Consider the following 22439-nt stretch of genomic DNA (forward strand, 5'->3'; position numbering starts at 1 on the left):
TGCTATGTGCACTGGTGAAAATCTCTGAGAATAGCACACTATTGCCTTTCTCTTCAGCTGGCACTTACACAGCAATTTCCTTGTAGTCTTTTTGAGGAACCAGTTAGCTTTTTATATGGAATGTTATCTACGTAAGTACTAATGATGTGGAGGCTAGGTGAGCCACACACTAAATTAGCATTGAAGCAGACAGTGTTCTGTAGCTACAAATAGTTATCACATGCTTTCAGGGGGAATGCTTTCACTGAGTATTACAAGAACATGATGGTAATTTCTGCCTTCAAGGGAACACTGGCAAGACAGTGGCAGATTTATTTTTTTTCTTCTTTTTCATGCCTTTGCTAGACTACTAATAACAGTTCAGGTTTTCAATGGTTGTAGCATTTTTAGAAGTGATTTTTTTTTTTCCTATCAATTAGGTTTGTTTTCTTTGTATAAGGTGAACAGCAACACTAACTTGGTCAATTTATTGCCAGTGCACTGACAAATGAGTTGTCAATTGGGTTTCTAACTAGGCTTCAGTGGCCCATATGTATCCTCCTCCTTTGTCATTATGAGGGATGTTTCTTTTTATGTTTTGTTGTTCTTGTCATGATAAGGCTAAGATTAAAATAACTATTGTAAGACTGTGCGAATTGAGTCCCCGACGTGGTAACAAAAAAATCAGAAAAATAACTTCAGATCATCATTCAATCACATTTTGTAAATTTCTGTTTTTACAAAACTGAACTTAAGCTATTAACCTGTTTATCAAGATTGCTTTAAATTTATAACTTGACAATATCTGCAGCAAAACATTTTTTTCTATTGATTAGATGAGACTCTTTTGGAGGAGAAAGTGAACATATCTCCAAAGATTTTATTGCACTTGGAGATCATTTTACTTCAAGGTTTCTTGTATAACCATGCCACTGTTATTTATGGAGTATTTTCACATTAGAGAATCTTAAGTGCTATCTCATGGCAAAGTGGACAGAAATAGCTGTAGATCAATTCTGTGTTCAGCCAGAGATCTTTGAAAGTTCTATAACTTTTTTTGAATATGAGAAATGCAAAAGCTTAGAAAGCTTAGCTTACGTATGTTGTATTTTAGAGTTTGGAAGCTAAAAGGAGAATATTTTTAAAGTGTATTTTTAACAAAGAAAAATACCAGAAATGCTCAATGTCTAAATATCTTTAATTTTACTGACCATTTTTCAAGGCATTGTAGGTTATAATAAAAATAAGCGTAGTTAATGAAATTAATTTAGGTCAACCATGTGAAAGCAATAAGACCAGAAGAAAGTTTGAGGAAGCTCAATATCTTATTTTGATCAGGATGCCTGAAGATGTTTCAAGTCAGTTCAGACAACAGCCTTGATTTTGCATCATTACTCTGAACACCATTGTTCTTCAGACCTTCAAAATCAGTCTCCTTCCTGATTATGTGAAGAGTAATTCTTCATTCTAGCCCGAGTACTTCACGTTGTACCTACAAAAGGAAGGCTGAACACTGTCAACTGGCTGAATTTACTTCATCCTTTCATCCTTCCAGTATTAGCTGTTGTACGACTATTCTCCAGATGTAAGCTGTACACCACTTTCATCTCCATCTATTCTTAACTTGCTAGCTAAGCCCTCAACACAGATATATTTGAAAAGTATTTGTAAAATCTTTTTATACGAGAGTCTTTATGGCAAAAAGACTGTCAGAGTGTTCTGTCTTATGGCAAGCTGTCATTAATGCTATCCATTACTACTGCAACTCATGTGGTACTTGAGAAATTTAATAAGCTAATTTTTTTAGTGACTAAACCTTTCTTTGAGTAACACTCTGTCATGACCAAGTTTGTCATCTATTTTTAATTATTATACTCTGTTCTGTTCCTAATATAAGTACCGTCAAAGTTTTGTCATTTTTTTCCCTTCAGATTGTAAAAAGATGATAGACCTCAGAAATTAATCCACTGCCAATTCAGATAGAAGTGAGATGGAGATGTAGGATTTTCATAAGAATTTATGGGACTGCATCTTATTGGTCTTCCCACTTCCCCATGAAAATTACTTCAGCTGTTCCCCTGGGATTTCTCTCCATATTTTTGCTATACTACAGGAAAGACGTACAGCTTCTCTTCAGTGCTCTGTGTGACATACCGCTACTGGGAGGTAAAAATGCATACAGTTATTTCAAATGGGAATCACAACTAAGGACCACAAAAAGCATATTTTTTTCCCCAGAGACAGAATGAATCTTATCTCCAATAATTTGCATTTCGCAGTAAAATCTGTTGTGCACTCCTTATTGGACGTCATGAGTTCTGCAATTCCATTTCTGCACCTGATGTTCAGTTCGTGTGTTATTTTGGGCAGACCTTACTTAGCTGCATTGTTGAGTGTCCTTTTACATTAAAAGAAAAATAATTTAGAATACAGTTCACCCTGGTATGTGTGTCTTCACCAGCACTAAAAAAAAGTTTTACAGTAAAATGGAGTTTGAGACTTGTCAGTCTCTTGCCATTGAGGAGTTTTACATGTGTCTTGTTCAATACAGCAGCTTATGTCCTAGCACATTACTGACATCAGTAATTTAGTCATCATGAACCACAAAAGAAATGGACAGTTCTAATTGTAAAAGTGTCTTTTCCCCATTTAATAAATACTTGTTGAAACACAGAATTCTCCCCCAACCCCAAATATTGTGTATAATTTGGAAAAACAGGTAAGTTTATTTAGGTTTGAAAGAACGCCACTGTTGAGTTAGACACCCTAATGAAGCGTGAGACTTTTTAGACTTCTGCTGTTTGCAGTTGCTCTTCGAGGAACTGATTAGGTACTGGGATTCAGTGCCTCTGATACAGACACCAAATATTTTGGTGCCTCCTAGTAGACAAGAGCCTCTGTAAAAGGAGAAATTAATGTTTTATTTTTTCCTTTTGTCATTTCTGTCTAAACTGCCATACAATAAACATGCTTATTATAAGCATGTGTTTACAACTCTGTGCTGCTCATAGTACTGATTCTGGTCCTCTGTGTCAAACAGTTTCATCCTGAAACCCATTACACGGTGGTTGCTCATGTGTAAATGTATGCTAGTGTGTATATGTTCACAAGGTTGTGCTCTAAGTTCCAGTTGTTCATTTACTTGACCGTTAAACCTTGGTCTAGTTAACAGCTAACATGTTTTTGTGCTGCATGGCTTGAACATTTTCCAGTTGAATATTTTCCATATTAAGAATTTTTGGGGGGCTGGTAGCTAGCTTTTTTCACAGACACTGACTCCTTTGGGAAGATTATGGGGAGAAAAAAAAAACCAAAACAGATATCATAACTGTATCTAGTAATTACTTTTCAGAATCTGTTCTTTTACAGTGTTTCTTACTTTCTGTTCAGTTTAACGTAGTGTATCTATGATGCTAACTCTTTAATAATGATTTTGGTAGGAATCTGTAGGGACCCAGTTATGGTGCTATTATGACAGGAGATTAGAATGGGGAAAATACACAAGGGCACAAATCCATGGAGAATTCATTAGGATGCTAATTTGGTACCACTGTGATTATAGCAGTGAGATTTCAGTGTAAGCCTTTAGAGAAATTTTGATGATGTGGAAATGAAAAGGTGTCAATGTGCATTACACTGTCATTAGAAAATAAACACTAAGAAAATGTCAGAAAAAGAAAATGGTAGCTAAGTTTTTTCGCAGACCAGAGAACTTCTTAGTATCCCTTCAATTTCAGTTTCTCGTATTTTTGTTTTTGACAATCAGTGCATAGGATTGCTAGCTGTACTTTACCTGCCAGTATTAGAACTATCACACAAAAAACATCCTTTGTTTTAGTGTTGGGTGTTTTTCCCCTCCTCTTTCTTCTTGACATTTCACAGGTGTAAATTATCCTACTCTGTTCAGGGAAATTAACTGACAAGTGGTTATGATGCCAGTTCCAAGAGTACTAAGCTCTGTAGGCAGAGTAAATCACAGGGCCTGGAGATTGGATTTGCTCACTAAAGCCTGCTCGTAGAAACTTTCATCCCAAGGAAAATCTCCTATCTGGTGTCCCCAATATTAGAGATGGGCAAGAGCTGGAATGGAGCAATAACAACCCTGAACTTCAGGTGGTTTTTAAATGGTTGCAATAGAGGCCCGCTTACATAGATCCTCAATTAGAAGGAACTCTTATCTTGGTTTTTCAGCATGAGTACCTTTTGAAAGGATTAAAACACAGATAGCTGAGTGCTTTTGTATGTACTCTGCCAAAGATCTTTTGTAGAACTATTTGGTAAAATAGAGGCGTAAAACTTAAGAGCTTTAGATTTTTTTTTTTTTTTTAAGCATACGATTTTTAAGTTACTATTTGACTGGAAAGGATGATCTAGAGAAATGCAAGCACCTTAAAAAAAAAGGAATTTTGAGTTGAAATGGAAAAAGTTTTTTCTGATGTTTTTTCTGTACTTGTGTTCTGTAAATTATGATTGTAGGTGGACATAAATCTTCAGAGACTTGTCTGCATGAATATTTTTGTGTAGTAGGAGCTGTGTAATCTGATCTTCAGTTCTCTAAACTGTTTTGTGCCACTAATTCTTCACCACAAAAAAAAACAAACAAACAAACAAACAAAAAAACAACACCAAACCCAACCAGTCAAACAAAAAAGAATAGAATGTAATGTTCCATGAAAATGAGCTAGCAGTTTTCCTTTCTTATAGATGAAATCAGTATTCTATCCATCATGTTTCTTTAGATTAATTGACTATGGTTGTTTATCAGTGGAATAGGATTATGGTAAAATGTTCTGTAAACTGTAGTTATGTCTTATGACAGGAGCCAGGATATAGCTGGCCTGTTAACTCTGTTTTTGCTGATTGTCTGACTTGATATACATCATCTACTGTTATTGTTCATTTATCTGTTCTCTGCAAGAATAGACTTGATGTTTAGCCAAATTGAAGCAAAACCTTCTTGGGCATGGGTGACAAAATACACAACAGGTGATTGCAGCACTTCAAAACTTTCTGAATAGTCTGCATTTAACTCTTCATGCTGATGAGGTTTTTGGGTGTTTTGTTTTTGTTTTTGTTTGTTTTTTTTTTTTTAGTCTTTGATCAGATTCCTGTGGTTCACAGTGTGCATGGGATATGTCCGCTGTTGGTTTTTACAGGTATATGCTTTTACAGATATGGTATATTGTGAGCTCTGTGCAGTTCTTGCCGTGCATATATACTATAACATACAAGACCAGTTTTAATCCTTAATAAACCAGATTGAAGCAGGAAGGAAATGGCAAGTCACAGACACATTTGATTCCTAAATTTAACAACTACTGTGGCTGTGCAAGAGTGCTCCTCGGGGAAAGCACATTTCCTTTGCAAGATAACTTCTGTTAGATGAAGTCACTGGCTGATATATAACAGATGTATTTATATGTAATAAATCAGTTATATTAATAATATCTTTAATAGACTAATCAGAGACTGAATTTTATTCACTGTAACTGAATTCAGTCAAAGCAAAGTTATCTTTAGAAATGAGGTTGACTTTAGAAATGGTGAATGTTTGCGGGTAGAGAATAGACTTCTTAAACTGTAAAATGAACAAGTGTTTTTGTTGTTTCTTAGCTTGAGCCAAAATATGTTATCAAGCATTACCAAAATGCAGAGATACTCTAAAGGAAAGCAGTGTCTGTCTTGGTGTAAAATCTTTCTTACAAGACACCGTCAGCTCAGAGAAAGGAGAAATACAGCCCAATTCATTCCTAAACATGCCTCTGCTGGACAAAGGTTCGATGCTTGAAACACGAAGTTCTTAATGCATCTCTAAAGCATCGTCTGGTCCTGCCATGGTTTGCAGAAGTGACAACAAATTAAGGAAAACTGAGTTTAAAAATGGTTGCTAAAGCTGAGGTCAATTTAATCTCTGTGAGTCACAGATGTATGCAAATATACTTGTCATGTGTATACATACATATGTTACATATATATGTTAGCCTACAGTAAATAAGTCTTACTTCCCCAATATTTAAATGGAAAATAGGGCTGTTGCTTATGGTCACTATATGAATTTCTGCAGTAGGATATTGGCATGTCTCTCTAAATAAATAAAACACAGAATGGGAACTACTGTTTACAAGGAATTTAACAGCATTGAACTAATCTGTCTATAAAGTCAATGAAAAATATTTGCTAAATGTGTTAAACAATAATACGTTTCAGACAGCCTAAAAATAAATATTCACACTCACACAGATACAGATAAGATACAATTCATCGCATTGACAGAAAATCTAGTATAGCATTTATGTCTGCACTTACGAAATAGAGAAGATCCATAGTCTGAATTAGATGTCAAGCCCTCCTAATTGGGGAACAGTGGGGGTTATCATATAAAACTGAAACAGTAAATTACTTACGAAAATTTGTTGAGGTTATACTTGTGGTGGAATCCTGTGATTAAAATGATATTGAGATTCAGAGACAGGTATCCAGGTAATGATGAAGGACTCCTGTCCTATGTCAAAAGAGTCCATACAATTTACTCTAAGCTTCAGCTAAACATTTTTCATGTTTTATTAAGGGGCTATTAGTTTCTGCTTATTTTCATCAACATTGCACTTTATTTTCACTTAGAAATACGAAAAAGAAAATGCAAGACGCGCAGTTGAAAGATACCAATTCCTGTCATATCAAAATTATATTGATCTTTGTAACCTTTACTAGTGCTAGGTGACACATGAGAGACAAAGTTTAGAAGCTCTTTGCAGCACATCAGAGGATCTCGTCGTTTATGAAGTCATCCTTCACTCCTACTGCTTTTTAAACTTTTGATTCAAAATTCTTTTGCCTGGGATTCAAATTTATATACATAGCTTTATTTTAAATGGAAATGGAATATTAGGCCTCAACACCTTTCTCCCTGATTCCAACAATCTTGCTTAATAACAGATGCGTTGAGTTTAAACCTTGTGAAAAATGAGCCTGTAATTTGTGTGTGTTCTATACAAAGTTTAGATCGGTTTAATCACTTTTACACTATTTCACAGTTCTTCATTTCATATGCTTGTGTAGCTACCTGGTAAAAATATATAATGTATGACTTTGTACTAAAAACTGTTAATTTATAATAGTTTTATGTCATCTACTGTAATTATGCCACTGTGAAATCTGTACTAGTTGGCAATATTTTGGCGGAAGCATCTACTGTAATATTTACAAGGCATTTCTGTCTGTTTAGTTTTCATTGTATTCAGTTATTCTCCTGAGTTATTTGGATACTAGTATATAAAAATGGCTGTTGCTTACTCTGCTTCTTGACTAGTTAATCAAACATATTTTAATATCTTGGAGCTTTTCAAGAGAGAAATTATACTCCAAAAAAATCCATTATACGCAAACAGAAAAAGTAATGAAGTTCCGCTGGTACTGAAGTAATTTCACACCATTTAAAGCTAAGCTCCATTGTTTAATCATTTCTAATCATTTGCTTATAAGTTCCAGTCTGTCTCAACCTAACTCTGAAAGTTTTTTTACTTAATTTCTGTTTTCATTATTGCACTAGATAACTGGTGTAATTCCTAGACCTCTACAGAAGTCATAGTTAGGTTGGATGGCTGAAGCTAAACGTGTCAAAAGAACATTGTAATTGCAATCAGAGGCAGATTTCTAGAAGAGCTCAGTATATTGGGAACTCTGGAAATTGTACACTTATTTATTTGCGGCAGGTATTTTGCTATCCAAACAGAAGCTGTTAGCTGCTGAACACATCTTGAAACTGATCATTTAATTTTGTAGTTAATAGGAGCTTAAGCTTCTTCCAAATTCAGATCAGACTACTGAGGAGGAGCATGTCATTATCATTTAATTTATATAATATTAAATTTCATGTTTATATTTTGTTCGTGTGTCACTAAATATACTATGATGAAATATCTAGAGCTTTTGTGGTAAGGTTAGGTTCTGTGATACAGTGAAACTTGCACATAAATACAGGGGAGAAAATGATTTTGCTGTTCTCATTTTTTTAATTGCAGATCATTGATGCTACAGCTAGTGAATTTTGTGGATGTTTATAGCTCTGTATGGTACAATGAGTGAGTTTACATTAGCATTTTGATTTGGATCAGGAGTGTATATTTGAAGTAAATATCCTGATTGCCTCCAGGTGATCATGCTTTCATATGCATCATGAAGCAGTCTTGGAGCATACTAACTGGATTTTTTTCAGATGAGTAGATGCGCTCCAGGAGAGCATCTACCTGTTAATGCGAGTATTGTCCCTGGAACCATACCGCTCCTAGTGCTAAATAGCTCTGCTCTCAGCAATATGTATATTGTGGACCCTGGGCCCTCAGTACCAACTGTGTCATTCTGTAGACCTTCTCCTATATTGCAGCACTGTAAATTTTGCTTCCCAGTTACTGTTCAATTTGAATAAGTTAATGATACGGGCAGCTTAGAATTGTTAAGATTTTGATAAATAAGTACATGATTCCTTACAATTTGTTTGCAAGACCCTTAATTTAATATTTCATACAAGAGTGTAAGAGGACATAATTTGCCACATACATACAGGGACTAGAATACTCCTCTGAAAGAACAAGAAAGGTCATATCTCTTTCTTTAGAAAGAATGAACTCTGTAATGTGATAAAACTTTTAACGCTATGTGTCAAAATTAACTTTTCTTTAGCTCTCATTAGCTTGTGCTGATCAAAAGCCAGTACTACATTCACCTTTTGATGCTAAGGCAGTTGTGTTGTTGGAGTTAATGGAGATCACTTCTCCCCAGGACGCTGGCTTTGAAAATAGTTATGCTATGTAGTGTATATGGAATTTGGTCTCAGTGCTGCTTTTCTGTTCCACTCAGATATGCTCATTTAGGTTAAGCTGTTCCTTTGACCCATTGCTTAGTGCCTTTGCATGCGCAGTTTGTATTGAGTTGGTATTTCTTCTTTCAAGGTGGGATCTCACGGTTTATCACAACGGCTGGTTCCCTGTTGCTCTGCTCCATTGCAACAGGTTCTCTTCAGGTCCAGTTAACTTTTCTCCTCTTCAGCAGACATTTCTTCACAATTTGTGATCAATATAAAACAGAGAAATGTGTGCAAAACAAAGTATTATTTATTTCTCAGTACAGGGCATTGTCTATGAAGAAATAAATACAACAAAGACTAAGCTGCATATTACCTAACCTAAGCCCTAATCTTCCTGTTCAACTTTATGTAGACATCAGCATGGTCAAAGCTCGCTCCAGTGTTAGGCTGGATGTGATAGGTTGCATCTCTGTAGTTTCTGGTTTAAGCTGGTTTATGCAAATGCCTGGAGATCAGACACTATTTTTTATAAGGGTTTTGCTATGTTTTTCCATTAAAGCAGCAGAAACAACTTTGAGGTATCTTCTGAGTCAACGAGGAGAGCTCTGTATGAAATTACTCCTTTGTGTTCTACGAAGCCGAGCACACTTACATTAATCAGCCACTAGCAAGCTGCAGGACTAATGTCAGTAAGATAACACCTTGTTCTTTGCAGTGCTATTTCAAGATTTTATTCTCAGTACTTGCTATATTTGTACTTCCTCTAGCGTAGGACTAATGGACTATGGCAGCAGTTCCCTCTCCCACCTTAATACAACTTTTGTAGAGCCCACATGTTTGTGAAAACCTCCAAATTCAATCCTATTGTAGCTGGAAAAGGTCTTAGTAACTCAGCAGGTGACTCATTTTCTTTTGAATTGGTACTTGCCCTGGAGACTGCAGCGGTGCTACAGTAGCTCATGTTAAGGAGGACACATAAAACAAAGACATTTATTCTTTGTTGTCTTTAGTTACTCTAGGTCCCTTTAAGAAATGTCTGGGATGTCCATCAGTTTGTAGTCACTTAGATCAGAAAGAACATTGAATACGTGATAAAATACTTAGTATTTCTAATTATTTCTTCATTTATGTTGTAAAGTTGTGGGAATGAACAAGCCAGTCCCATTTCCATGCCTGCACACTTTATTTGAAGACAGTACTCTGCATTTCCCTCCCTAGTGGTGTATTGCTGTGGAGTGGCCGCTGTATTGAAAGGCAGCGGCATTTGTGGTTAATCTTGGACCCCTCTATTAGAAATTGGGGAAAAATGAAAAAACAATTTCAACAGTTTCCTGTGGCCGTGAACGTCCAGCTGAGTTTTGGAACTGAACTAGGGGCATCAGGAGTCAGAATCATAAAAGCAGGACATTTACTCTGTAGTATGCGCAGCAAAAATACTTGAGAATAAGAAGTTGTAATTGGGGAATTTTAATAACAGAAAGCTCAGGTTGGTTGGGCTGTAGTTTTTGTTTTGACTGGAAATGTTTCTTTAAGGGATTCTTCTCCTGACATTTCCAATTTATACTTTAAAGGTTAATAAATTTTCAGTTATAATTTAAATGATTTTTGTTTGTGGATTTTATTTGCTGTTCCAGTCATGGTATAAATATTTTTATGGCCTGGAGAGATCTCTTTAGCAAATCAACAAACTTGTGATCTATACTAATTGAATTATGAATTGTTTCAAAACCACCACCACCAAAAAAAATTGGTTTTGTTGTCCTTTTAAATTTTTTTCTGTATACTGTTTTTATTTAATTCCATTAATTATTTTATACGTTTCCATCCATAGGGTTGGAACCAACACTAATGAATAATTTTACGTGCCAGTTCAAACTGTTGTGTATTAGAGACAATAAGAAAGCTGACATAATGCTAAATTCCAGAAAGACCAAAAAAGTTGCAATGTTTTCATGTTTATCAAAGCTCCTGCATCAACAATGAAGATGAAAATATTAGATAAGTTATTTTGTGCACAAAAAAAGATTTATCTGTATGTAGGAAGACTTCAGCATAGTTATTGATTCTGAGGACAGTTCCATTCATTTAATCCCTCCCGAATGCTTTATTTCTGATCACGAGAGTCATCTAGTGCAATTAGTGATTATGAAAAATGTCAGGATGCAATTACTCAGAGTAATAAAAATATTCAAAACAACAGCCAGAAGAATATGCAGTAAACACAAGAAATCTGAGGTCAAAGTGGAGAAGTAGTTTTGTATTCAGTTAACAAAAAAACACATAATCTATGAATAAATTTGCCATTTGCCCTGAGATAATATGCTGTATTTGAAGGTCCCACATCTGGGCTTTTGTTGTGCTGAAGGGAAGTATACTCCAAAGGTACAGACTTTTCCCCAGGAAGATCCTGTTGCCATTTCTGACTTGAATTATTTTATGTCAGCTATTATTGCAATGCAAAACTACTTCCTCCTATCAACAATTAAATATTCCTTTGGAATATGGAAAAAGCATTTGGAAGCTTTTAATTTCCTTTGATGGAATTCATACTAGGAAGAGTAAAACCTGTCTGTTATTGAGAACTAGGTTTTGTTTATAGCTTAAGGCATTTTAAGTAATTTTGGGGTAGATTGTGGTTCTCTGATATTGCATTCAGATTCTGATTTCGGCCCCTGACTCTACTGCAAGGCTCCATCTCTTGTTTTGCAGAGTCTTTCCTGTGCGTTTTATTTTCATAAGGGTTGCCACAACTGATGCGGGCCTGATGGTTATTTCATAACCACATTTCTATTTTGCACCTGTGCAGGACGGCTCCCATGTTACTGATGTGTTTTTGCTTTTCTGGGCCTGATAAGAAAAGGAGGGAACATATGGCAACAGTAATACTTCGTGCAGTTTGATGTGTTTTTTAGGAAATGGCTTAGATGCTGAGTCAGAACATGATTTGCTTTTAAGATGTTCCAGACCATACTGGAGGAAGTGACTTTACAGTACAAATTCCTCTGAACTTGTCTTGACACATAGATCATCATCTGACTCAGAGAAGCAAAACCGCTGCTGTTTCTAACACAGTACAGCCCTTTTTAATGATTCTGTGCTTAGACAATGTTTGAAGCCAGTTGTTTTGGGGGAATGTGATTGCTGCTCAATGTTTCATTCCTCTTAAATTTTCAAGTCTCCAAGCCCAGTAAAACAGCAGTTTATTGCAGAATTGATCAGTGTTGGATTGTCATAGTGTCTTCAGTGCTTGATATGCATGTCATACACAAAGAAGCAACAGCAACTGACTCTATTCTGTCCATCTCCTTAAGAAATTTAGCCAATTTCAGGATCAAGCCCCAATAATTGATGTTTTCAGACTTAATGTGATAATATCCTCTTTGCTCAGCCAGCGCTTGCACTCAAGGTCGAAGCACAAAGTTCACAGAGCTCTGTCCTAGAAATGCCCAAGTTCACTACTGAGTTAATTATAGCTGAGAAGAATTCAACAAAGACTAAAAACTGGTGATCTTGGATGCTTGTCTCAGCAAATAATATTTCTTGCAAAATATTAATGAGTCTTGTACCCAATGAGAGCTGCATTTTTGAATATGTTATCTGGCTGGGATTAATGTTGATGCAAGTCTCCTGACACTATTCAAGTGTTTAAGATAATACAACAGTTTCTTTCATGTAAAACAGCTTCATTGATTCCAGGGGTGTATACTCAATACAAAGCCACTTATTTTGTCATTTATTAATTAATAATTTAAAAAAAAAACATTTTTTGTTGAGTTTAGATTTGAGTGGTTAATAATGAACTTAACAGCATAATCAAAAGGTATTCTATTTGTGTACTACTGGCAAAATTATCAATAATAATCCCATCCAGACTCCATATGATGATGTAAACATGTTTCCAGTTGGCGCTTGTGATTAAATGCTTCATGCTTTTTAAATTACTCATTCATGTTCAGTGGGGTCTTTCTAAGCTATTGCTGGAACTTACCTTGCTTGCAGTTGAACTGAGCACTGTAATGATGTGGATATATTTAACCATTTTTATGAACTCACATCACAATAAGTATTCAAGCTTAAATGTATTTTATCCCATTGAGTGGCACATCTACATTTTTGAGAAAATTAGGTATTTTTAACAAGGTGACCTGTAGCTGAATAGCCATCAAGGTGTTTCTCAAATCTGAGTACAGCCAAGTCTGTGCACAGCTTTAACAAAATGGGGTTCATTAGCCCTTCCTAAGCAAAGTTTTTACAAGCTATAAAATGTCATAATTGTGAGAGGCCCAAGCAGTACTTAAAAACTTTTTGTAGGGCAGAGGGAGGAAAGGCTTCGATGATGGATGAATCTTCCAACTGAAACATGGGGCAAACATTCAAACTGACTCCGTGTACCTCATACTATTATTTACTGTGCCAGCTTCACCATTTCTTAGAGGTTTTTAGATGTCTCTTTTTTAATGAGGACTATCAGAAAATATTACAAACTGCATTGTGTTAGGCATTTACATACCAGTAAAGTTGGTCCTAAACCTGGAAAACTCAACAAACTTGGATGTATAGTTTTTGCTGGCTTTCATCGTGTTGATACACTTTAGAGTCAGAGGTCTTACACTTAAAGCACAGCAGAATATATGTTTTTAATGAACCTTAAAGTGACTCATGCTTTTGAAGTTGATGAAATACCTCCTTGTGTTCTGGTCTATTTTGCAGGAGTATGAAGTTGTAGAGATGAAGATTATAAAAAGGCCATTGCTCTTAATCAGCTGTGTTATTGACTGAGTGATTGAATAGGTCTCTGGGTGAGAGAACCCAAAGCCATTGTGGTCACCAAAGTCCCAGGGTAGCTCAAAAGGAGCAGAGGAAATCATGTAAGAGGTAAAAGGCAAGGGACACTGCTGGGCTGGCTGAATGCCTCTCAGTCATCTGGGCACATGCCCAGTTCTGAGCACTTTGTCTGAAAGGGTGGGTGAAAATATGCAGCTTAACATTCTCTATGCATTATTTATTTATTTAAATATTTGGAGATAGTATTTATTGCATTAAAATAGCAGAAAGTATTTTGGGAGGAAAAAGAAATTTAATTACTAAATCAGAAACCTGAATCTTTGCAAGACGTTAATAAACTAGGAATCAGTTATTGGAAATCTTTAGATAGGTAACTAAGAACGTTGTTAATGAACAAAAACTTCTGCGTGGTATACTCAGAAGGTTGGAAATTGTTTTACATCAAAATACTTTTTTTTGGAGAAGTCTTAAATAGTGCTACCCAAAAGGAATTCTTTTTGACTGTGGCCTAATACAGCACCTCTATTTCCAGTTAAGACTGAAACTTTTCTGATTGTCCCTTTCTTCCTTGGAAGAACTGGCATACATTAATTCTTGCTTCAGTCAGTAAATACAAAAATGCTGCATTAAAAAAGAAAGTTGAAAGTACAGTATTAGTGGGAATGCAAATCCAGCATGGGAAATCCAAATTAAACAACATTGCAGTACATTCTGAGATAGGAAAATCCTGAATATGAGAGAAAGGACTGAAGGTGAAGTCAGCTATTTTGAATCCAAATCAAATGAAATGCAGAGTTACCACCTGCAAATAATAATAAGATTAATGTGTTATTATTTTACAGAAATCTGTTTCAAGTTTGTAAGCATGTTACTTGTTGCAGAGTTAAAACTTTTCTAACTTTCTTTTACAGCTGTGAAAGAAGTGATTACTTAAAACAACCAACCAAACAAACAAACAAAAAAATCAACAAATAAAGAAAAACAAAACCAAACCCCAAAACCTAAAACAACCCAACTCCAGAAGCTGGGGCTTTAAAAGTATTGCTATTATTTCATGGGCTGTGACAGGTTATACTGAAAGTCAGTAGGGCAGAGCATCCTGCAATAATTTTTTTTTTCTTGTATAGGTGTAGTTTTGAGATAGTTCTTTACATTGAAAGTTAGAATGCAAGTACTCTATTAAAACAGGTGAGTGCTAGTTTCCTATCCAAAAACTGGTACCAACAATGTAAACTGCTGCCCTGGTTTCAGCTGGGATAGCATTGATTTTTCTTCCTAGTAGCTGGCATAGTGCTGTGTTTTGGATTTAGTATGAGAATAATGTTGATAACACACTGATGTTTTAGTTGTTGCTAAGTAGTGCTCACACCAGTCAAGGACTTTCCAGCTTCCCATGCTCGGCCCGGTGCACAAGAAACTGGGAGGGGGCAGAGCCAGGACAGCTGGCCCAGACTGGCCAAAGGGCTATTCCATACCATTTGGTGTCATGCTCAATATATAAACTGGGGAGAGTTGGCCAGGGGGGCAGCAATCGCTGCTTGGGGACGTGCTGGGCATTGGTTGGTGGGTGGGGAGCCAATTGTGTAGTGTATAACTTGCTTTCTATATTATTATTATATTATTATTACTACTATTCTATTTCATTTTACTTCAATTATTAAACTGTTCTTATCTCAACCCACGAGTTTTCTGACTTTCACCCTTCCAATTCTCTTGGGAGAAGAGACTTTCACTCTTCCAATTCTCTCCCCCCATCTCCCTTCCAATTCTCTTGGGAGAAGAGACTTTCACTCTTCCAATTCTCTCCCCCCATCTCCCCCTCAGTGGGATGGGGGGAGTGAGCGAGCAGCTGTGTGGTTCTTAGTTACTGGCTGGGGTTAAACCACGACACCTGCACCTATATCTCTCTTTATAGCTACAGGGGTAATGTTTAGATGATAAACTCCCAGGTATTCTGACTTTTCAGAAATGGTAGCAGATGCAGACTGAATTATCCTTCTGACTATCATCAGACGTGAACTGATAGTCCCATGAGAGTGCTTTGGGAGGTTTAATCAGTCATTACAGATGAAGCTGGCAGGACAGAGAAATGGGAAGGATGAACCATATGAGAATTTCACCTTTCTCATGTGAGCAAACATATGCATGTTTGACAACCTCATTCTCCAAAGCGTTTCTGTTTTCTTCCCTCTGCCTTCTAGTATGCCAATAAAATGAGCTATTAGAAAGCTATACTTTTTAATTACTAATGAATTGGTCTCATTTGTCAGATTGTCTGAAAATGAGAACACAATCTTTTTTTCAAAGCCCCTTTACTTGTGTGAATAAATAGCTAAGTGGTCTTTACCTCCCAAGGGGTGTGCAGTCAGGAAAAGGTGGAATTAGGCAATTAACAAAAGAAGAGAAAGCAGTGAAATAAGAAAGATTCTTCTGAAAAAGTAGGTGTTATTCTGAACTCCCTACAGCCATTCTGTGGAGTTCCACTTAATTGAGATGAATAGTGGTTTTATAAAGAAACCAGTGGAAGGTGCCTATTTAAACTTTCTAACTAATAAATAGTTTCCCAAGGATGCTCAGCAGTGAGGAAGTTAGAGTGCTGCTCATGCTATTACCGTGTTGTCTGCTGCTGTGTCCAGTTTGCCTTTCTATTGGAAGAACAAAGCATTTCTGGTAACACAGATTTGTCCATCCGTCAGGGAGGGAGGGGGTCAGTTACTGTTACTATTGGGTACTTCCCATTACCTAAATGTTGTCACCTTTCTGACCATTATAGACAAGAGAAGAACAAATGTGTAGGTTTAACAGCTGTTATTTTCATCTTTGCATCAAAGAAGAAATTCAAGACAATGTTTTTCAGTATTTATATATTCCTTCCTTTTGTGATTTACTGAAGTGGACATCTTGCTAGAAATTTGCAGGCATCTGATTGTGAACATGAGCTGCCTTCCTGGAGAATATGACACATCTTCTGTGGCCACTTCATCCTATCCGTATCTCAAAGATCTCTACCTGTGCCTCACTAGAATATTCTCATAAGATAGTAATCTTCTTGTGGAGACAGACTTTTGAATCTGTCTTTTATACCAGACTGTCAGCTTTCTGAACATTTGGAGCTTGCTTTTATGAAACAGATCTTCAGAGTATACAGGACAGGTATTGAACAAACAATAGATCACGCCTCTTTTTAGCCAGTGCTGGATGCCATCTGCGGAGCACACAGGTCCTTCAGTGCTTCCAGCAACTTAAATGTTTTCTGAAGGGTTTGATTTCTTTCTTCTATGTTATCATGTCAGTGGGTTTGCTTGCATAACTGCAAATTGGTTTGCTTACAGCTTGTCTGTTCTGGACTGGCCTGGTGAAAAAGTTTGTTCACTCTCTGTGTTGTCACCCTAATATCAGAGTGTAGGTATGTCTTTGTTTCCTCCTTCACCAGCTTGGGTAAAAGCCTTCTGTTCCTAACTAGGAGTTACTATGTTTTTTGCAGGTGTTAGACGCTCAAACATTTACTAAAGAACATCCTTAGATGAATGTAAGGAATTGTAATATCATGGATAGCCCGTTCCCAATAATGTCTGAATCAGAGCAACAAAATGCATGGATTTCACATTGCTTGAAATCTTTCACAATCCCAATCTAGGAGCTAAGTTTCAAGAAAGCAGTTGTCAATATCTTGCTAAGTGTTTATAACTCTATTATATATGCTTCCTTCAGTATCTCTTATTGTTCTGCCAGATGTTGTTTTTCCTTCTACCCATCTATAGGCCCCTAGTGTGTTTTTGCAGAGGAAGTCAGATAGATATATACCAATAAGTATTTGCCATATAGCCATTCAGTACATTATTTTTCTTGATGGTATGTTTCTTTTCTAAGCCTTTTTCTTTATTACCACTTTTCTCTACTTTCCAAATTCAAGTAGACTTTCTGGATGGCTCAGTTACTTCAAAAGTATTTGGCAAAAAAGTTATTTCTCACTAGGAGAAGCAACAAACTTAATCCAGGTTATCTTCTCTGCTCCTTGAGAATAGGTGCCTGCTTAATCCTGTAGAGAAGGTAAATACTGTCTTGAACAAAAAAAAAATCTCTATGCTGTAAGATTTCTTGATTTTTATTTATTTTATTTTTGTCCAGAAAGGAAGAGAGATTTTTGCTTTAACTGCTGTATGAAGAGCTGAATCAATACAAGATAAGACCTCAGAGCCCTTTTTTCTCATGTTGAACTATTGGATAAGCCTGTATCATTTTACACCTTGGTATACATGCTGCCTTCCTCCACTGCTTTCCATGGCAACCTGTGGCTGTACTAGAGCATAAAGTTGTACCAGGAACTCTGTTACACAACAAGGGGTCAATAGACCAAAGCAGTCAAATTACAAAACGGTCCTTTGCGTTAATGAGCCTTTGGTATTGATTTAGTCATATGTCTATGTTCATTGTACATGCCTCTGAAATGTTACTGTTCAGTGGTAAATAATGTTAAACAAGCATGCACATGAAGTGTTAGCATGTTAATGTATTGAGCTAGTATCTTCTTCATAGCTTTTCTATAGGTATATATTTTCTCAATTGTAAAATTGAGACTGGAAGTTTGCACGAGCAGCCACCCATCTTTGGTGCTCCTATAGTGCAGAGCAGCTGAAGGATGAGAGGCAAACTGGGGTTGCCTTTAAAACCGACAGTCAGAGAGAAAAGCAAAAGAGAGGGGAAGTGCAAAACGGCCATGCAGTGTACCAAAAGGGACATGATGGTCAGGTGAAAGGTCATTAAAATAATGACATTAAAAATTCTTTGAAATTTATAGACATCAGGTTTCTTTAAAGCAGTGGTGTTAAATTTGTTGTTCCATAAGGTTGAAAGGCTGCATAGCTGAGCTTTTGTATCGATATGGAGGCTCTATGCTTTTATAAAAGCACACAAATATGCAATATTTTAATGTCACTTTTTAGAACCAACTTGATGCAAAGGTGTTTGACTCTGTTGTTACTATCATTTTATATGTTGATGTAAAATCATAGACACAAGTTGATATTCTGGAAAATGCTAGACGTGCCTTTTGTTTTTTCTTGGCATTTCTGATCTTCTTCGATTTTGAGCTCTTGTAATGAGCTCAAATACTGTAACTCAAATTCCCTTGAAGTCTTCGTGAAACCTGCAGAGCTCAATCTCTTTGAAATATGACATGAAAATTCAGTTTTCTAGTTGCTACTCTTATTCCTGCCTTTACTTTATATGATGAATCTTGGCTATTGTAAAGAGTAACGGTGAACTATCTGGGTTAATTTTTTATTTGGGAAAGCCATAGCTAAAATATCGATAGGCATTGCAAAGTGATTAGCAAGCCATGTTACTGTTTTCTGGCTTGTGACAAGTTTAATAATGTTCTTGTTACTTGTTTTTTTCTGTTTGATCTCCTAAGTATAGGAAGTCTCTGCTACCTGGAGAACACCCCTACTTGGTGTCTCACAAGCATACAGATTTTTTTATCATCAAAAGAGATCTATTAAATAGTGTACATTAGAAAGCAAATAGTCATTGCTGTTGCATCCAGAAGTGCCAGCTTGAATGTTTTCCTACTGGCCTAAGACAGACTTTTTGTACTTTATTCTAGGATTTGATAACGAAAGTAAAAAGAAAGGGAAAATGTACAAAGAAAATAATTTAAGTGGATACTGAGTCATCGTTTATTTTTACAGACTATTTTCTTGTTTTCCTAACTGTGAGCAATGGAAGGAGAACAATTCGAGAACTTTCTGGTTCGTGTGGAAAGAACACTACAAAATACAACTCATTTGCAGAGTTGCTTCCTGCCTTTTAAATTTGTGTTAGTCTTTGCGCACGCAGAACATGGACCTAAGTGTGCAAATTGCTATTCCTCTATCATGACACAAGACAAAGTTTCCTGAGGCCATTGGGACTTAGGTGCATTACTCTGTTTATCTCCCGGGACTTTTTGGACTCAATTTTAATGATGGAATCTAAATTTTACATAGATCCCTTCACATGTATACAAAATCTTAATATTAAAAACTTTTTGCCTCTTAGTGTGAGCTCTTTATAACTTTTCTTCCTATCAACCAAGAAGTTCTTACTCCCTTCCTGTAGTTTCTCCATATGTCATTCAAAAAGTCTTATTTCATGGGAAGATTTTTTTCTGTGCCAGGAAATCAGCTTTTTGATTATTTGACGGATGCCAGAGTCTGGTATCTTGCAAAGATCACATTTCTCAGGAAAATGCTGCATCTTGTGAAGGAAAGATTAAATGCTAATTTAATGGCAGTGTAATGCCTGTAGCCTTCTGCCTGCTTTGCCAAATCCTTTCTCTCTGCAATGTCAGTTATGTTTTCCATGCACAAATCTAGGGGCAAATTATCTTACCATTTGCACTGGTGCAACTTGTGAAGTACCTTAGTCAGGCAATGACATCGAATTCCAAGCTTTTGTTGAGGTTTTGCCCATTCCCTCTGCCACAATCAATACAGGGAACTGACTGCAATGTGAACAGGATTGTGTTGGCGTTATGCTCTCTTGAGAACATTTTCTGGTAGAAAGGAATAGGAATATTTAAAGCGTACATAGGAGCCTCTTCAAAATTCTCTGCAGCTGTAGTTTGACAATATTACACAGACTGAAATGTTTGCTTATCAGAAAAGCTGAAATGTTTAAAGAACATTGATCTACATTTCTTGTCAGTTTACTGTCTCCATTGGCACAACATTTGGAAGGATTCTGATTTTATGAAATGGAGAGTGCCTCAGACTTGCATCTGCAGTGAATACTCTGTTACCTCTTTTTGAGCTTTGGAACAATAACTCTTTCCCACCTAAACACTCACAGAATGTGAAACATATGATAGATCTGTGCAAGTTGTTCCTATTTTCCACCTTATGTTATAATGGCAACTGCTGCCAATCAGCAAAACAAGGAAGTTTGGAAATAGCAAATTTCTGTGAATGCCACAGGCTTCCTTAATTTCCTTGAAATTAAGTACAGGCACTGTTCAATTGTTGACGTTTTCCGAAGCTGACATAGTGTCAGTGTTACTGACACAAGATGCTTAACTGCTTATATCAACTTTGTGTATTCTGTAAATGAGCTCTGCCAGATCACATGACTAGTCTTGGTGCTTATCCAATCCTGTCCAGAAGTTGTGATAAAGGAGTCAGATGGAAAATTTCTATCAGAATGATTTTTTTTTTTTAATTTTTTTTTAAAGTGAAAGAAGCATTTTTGTGATAGTTTGCAGCTAGCTGAATTGCTGAGCAAAGCCAAGATAAGCAAGGGAGTAGAAGGTTAAGTTACGTAGGACTTGACAGCTGACTTTTTATGAGAATTAGGGTACTGAATTGAATGTAGATACATAAATTATTAGTCCTTTTCTTTCCTATGGTTTCTTTTGTATAACCCCATGTTACTATTTAATAGTATCACTTCCTTTAAAGTGGTGAAACTATGGTCTTATTTGATCTTATTTGTAGGTGTCTTGTTGCTGTATAACCATGGTGATCTTACAGTAGTTAATGCTTAAGAAACTGATGGGGAAGCAATAATGTAAGTGTTCCTAATTTTACTACAATAATTCTCCATAATCTGCACAAAACACTGGCTGTTTCCTCCTGCTTCTCAGCAAAGATTTAAAAGCTGAGTGAATTGCCTTGTTACTTAAGACTTCATTACTTTTTACAAAGTATACTCCAGAGCATTTGCTAGAACATTATGAAGTATTATCATAAATGATTAAGCTGAACTATAATTGTCAAAATATGTGAAAAAAGCACATCTGGCAAGCCTGGTTTTTCAATCCCTAATTCACATGACTCAGTAATTCACAATGGATCCTTCTGACAGTGCGAATAAGTAAGACTCTCTTGCAGGGTAGGCATATGTGGTTCCTTGGCTTCCTCTAACACTGCAGGCACTTCTTGCTCCATCTGATCCACGGAAGCAGAGACCTCAGTTAGAGAAAGTCTGACTGATATAATTGGGGAAACAGGCATATAGACAAGCAGAAACCTTGTCCATTATCAAATCCAGCCTCATGCAGCCAGGTTTATATAATCATTTTTGTATATTGATTATCCTAACTAGTTGTGGGTTTTTTGCACCTGCTGTTTCTATTCCCTTTTTTCCCCCTTGCTTACTAGACAGTCATACTGTAGTTTCTAACCTACGTGTGTTTATGGCCAATTTATATCGTTTGTTCTTGTGCCAGCATCAACCTTTATGTAAAATGGTTCTTTTCCCTTGCTGCTGGTTGGTTCTATGAGAAGAAAGAGTGGAAAATAGATAAAATCCTTCTCAAATTTCATTTTGTGAGGTTATACAAACCAAGAGTTTCTTCTTTAAAATAAGTTTTAATTCCCTCAAACATGTTACTAATGCATATTGAATTTATTTTCCTTGGGTGGAATTGTATACATTATTCCAGATGAGGCCTCACTGGTACTGTTTAAATACCTCTCCTGATTTAACCTATCACAGCTGTATTATATTACAGGCTTGTGATCATTCTGTGATTGGACATTAGATCCAAATTTTTTCCTCTGTGTTTCCAAATAATGAGATGTTATTGTAAGTCTCCGATATCATTATTTTAATAATATGGTTGTCAAAGAGAATATCTCAAAGATATTCTGTGATGAGATTGTGCAGGGAGAATGGCTGAAGTTGAAGATTCCTAGTTCTTATTTCTGTTGAGTCCCAGAAACACAGTAATTACCCCCAGGTGACATTTCCCTACTACCATTTTCTTTCTTTTTCTGTGAAGTTTATAGAAATATTTTTGACAGAATTTACCTTTACAAGAACATTAAGATCATTAGCTGAACCTAAGTCTGATTGTGGACGTCTTTAATGGACTTTAGTATTCTTTTGTTAT

The sequence above is a fragment of the Platalea leucorodia genome, assembly GCF_965183815.1.
Source record: "Platalea leucorodia genome assembly, chromosome: 10".
Classification (NCBI taxonomy): Eukaryota; Metazoa; Chordata; class Aves; order Pelecaniformes; family Threskiornithidae; genus Platalea; species Platalea leucorodia.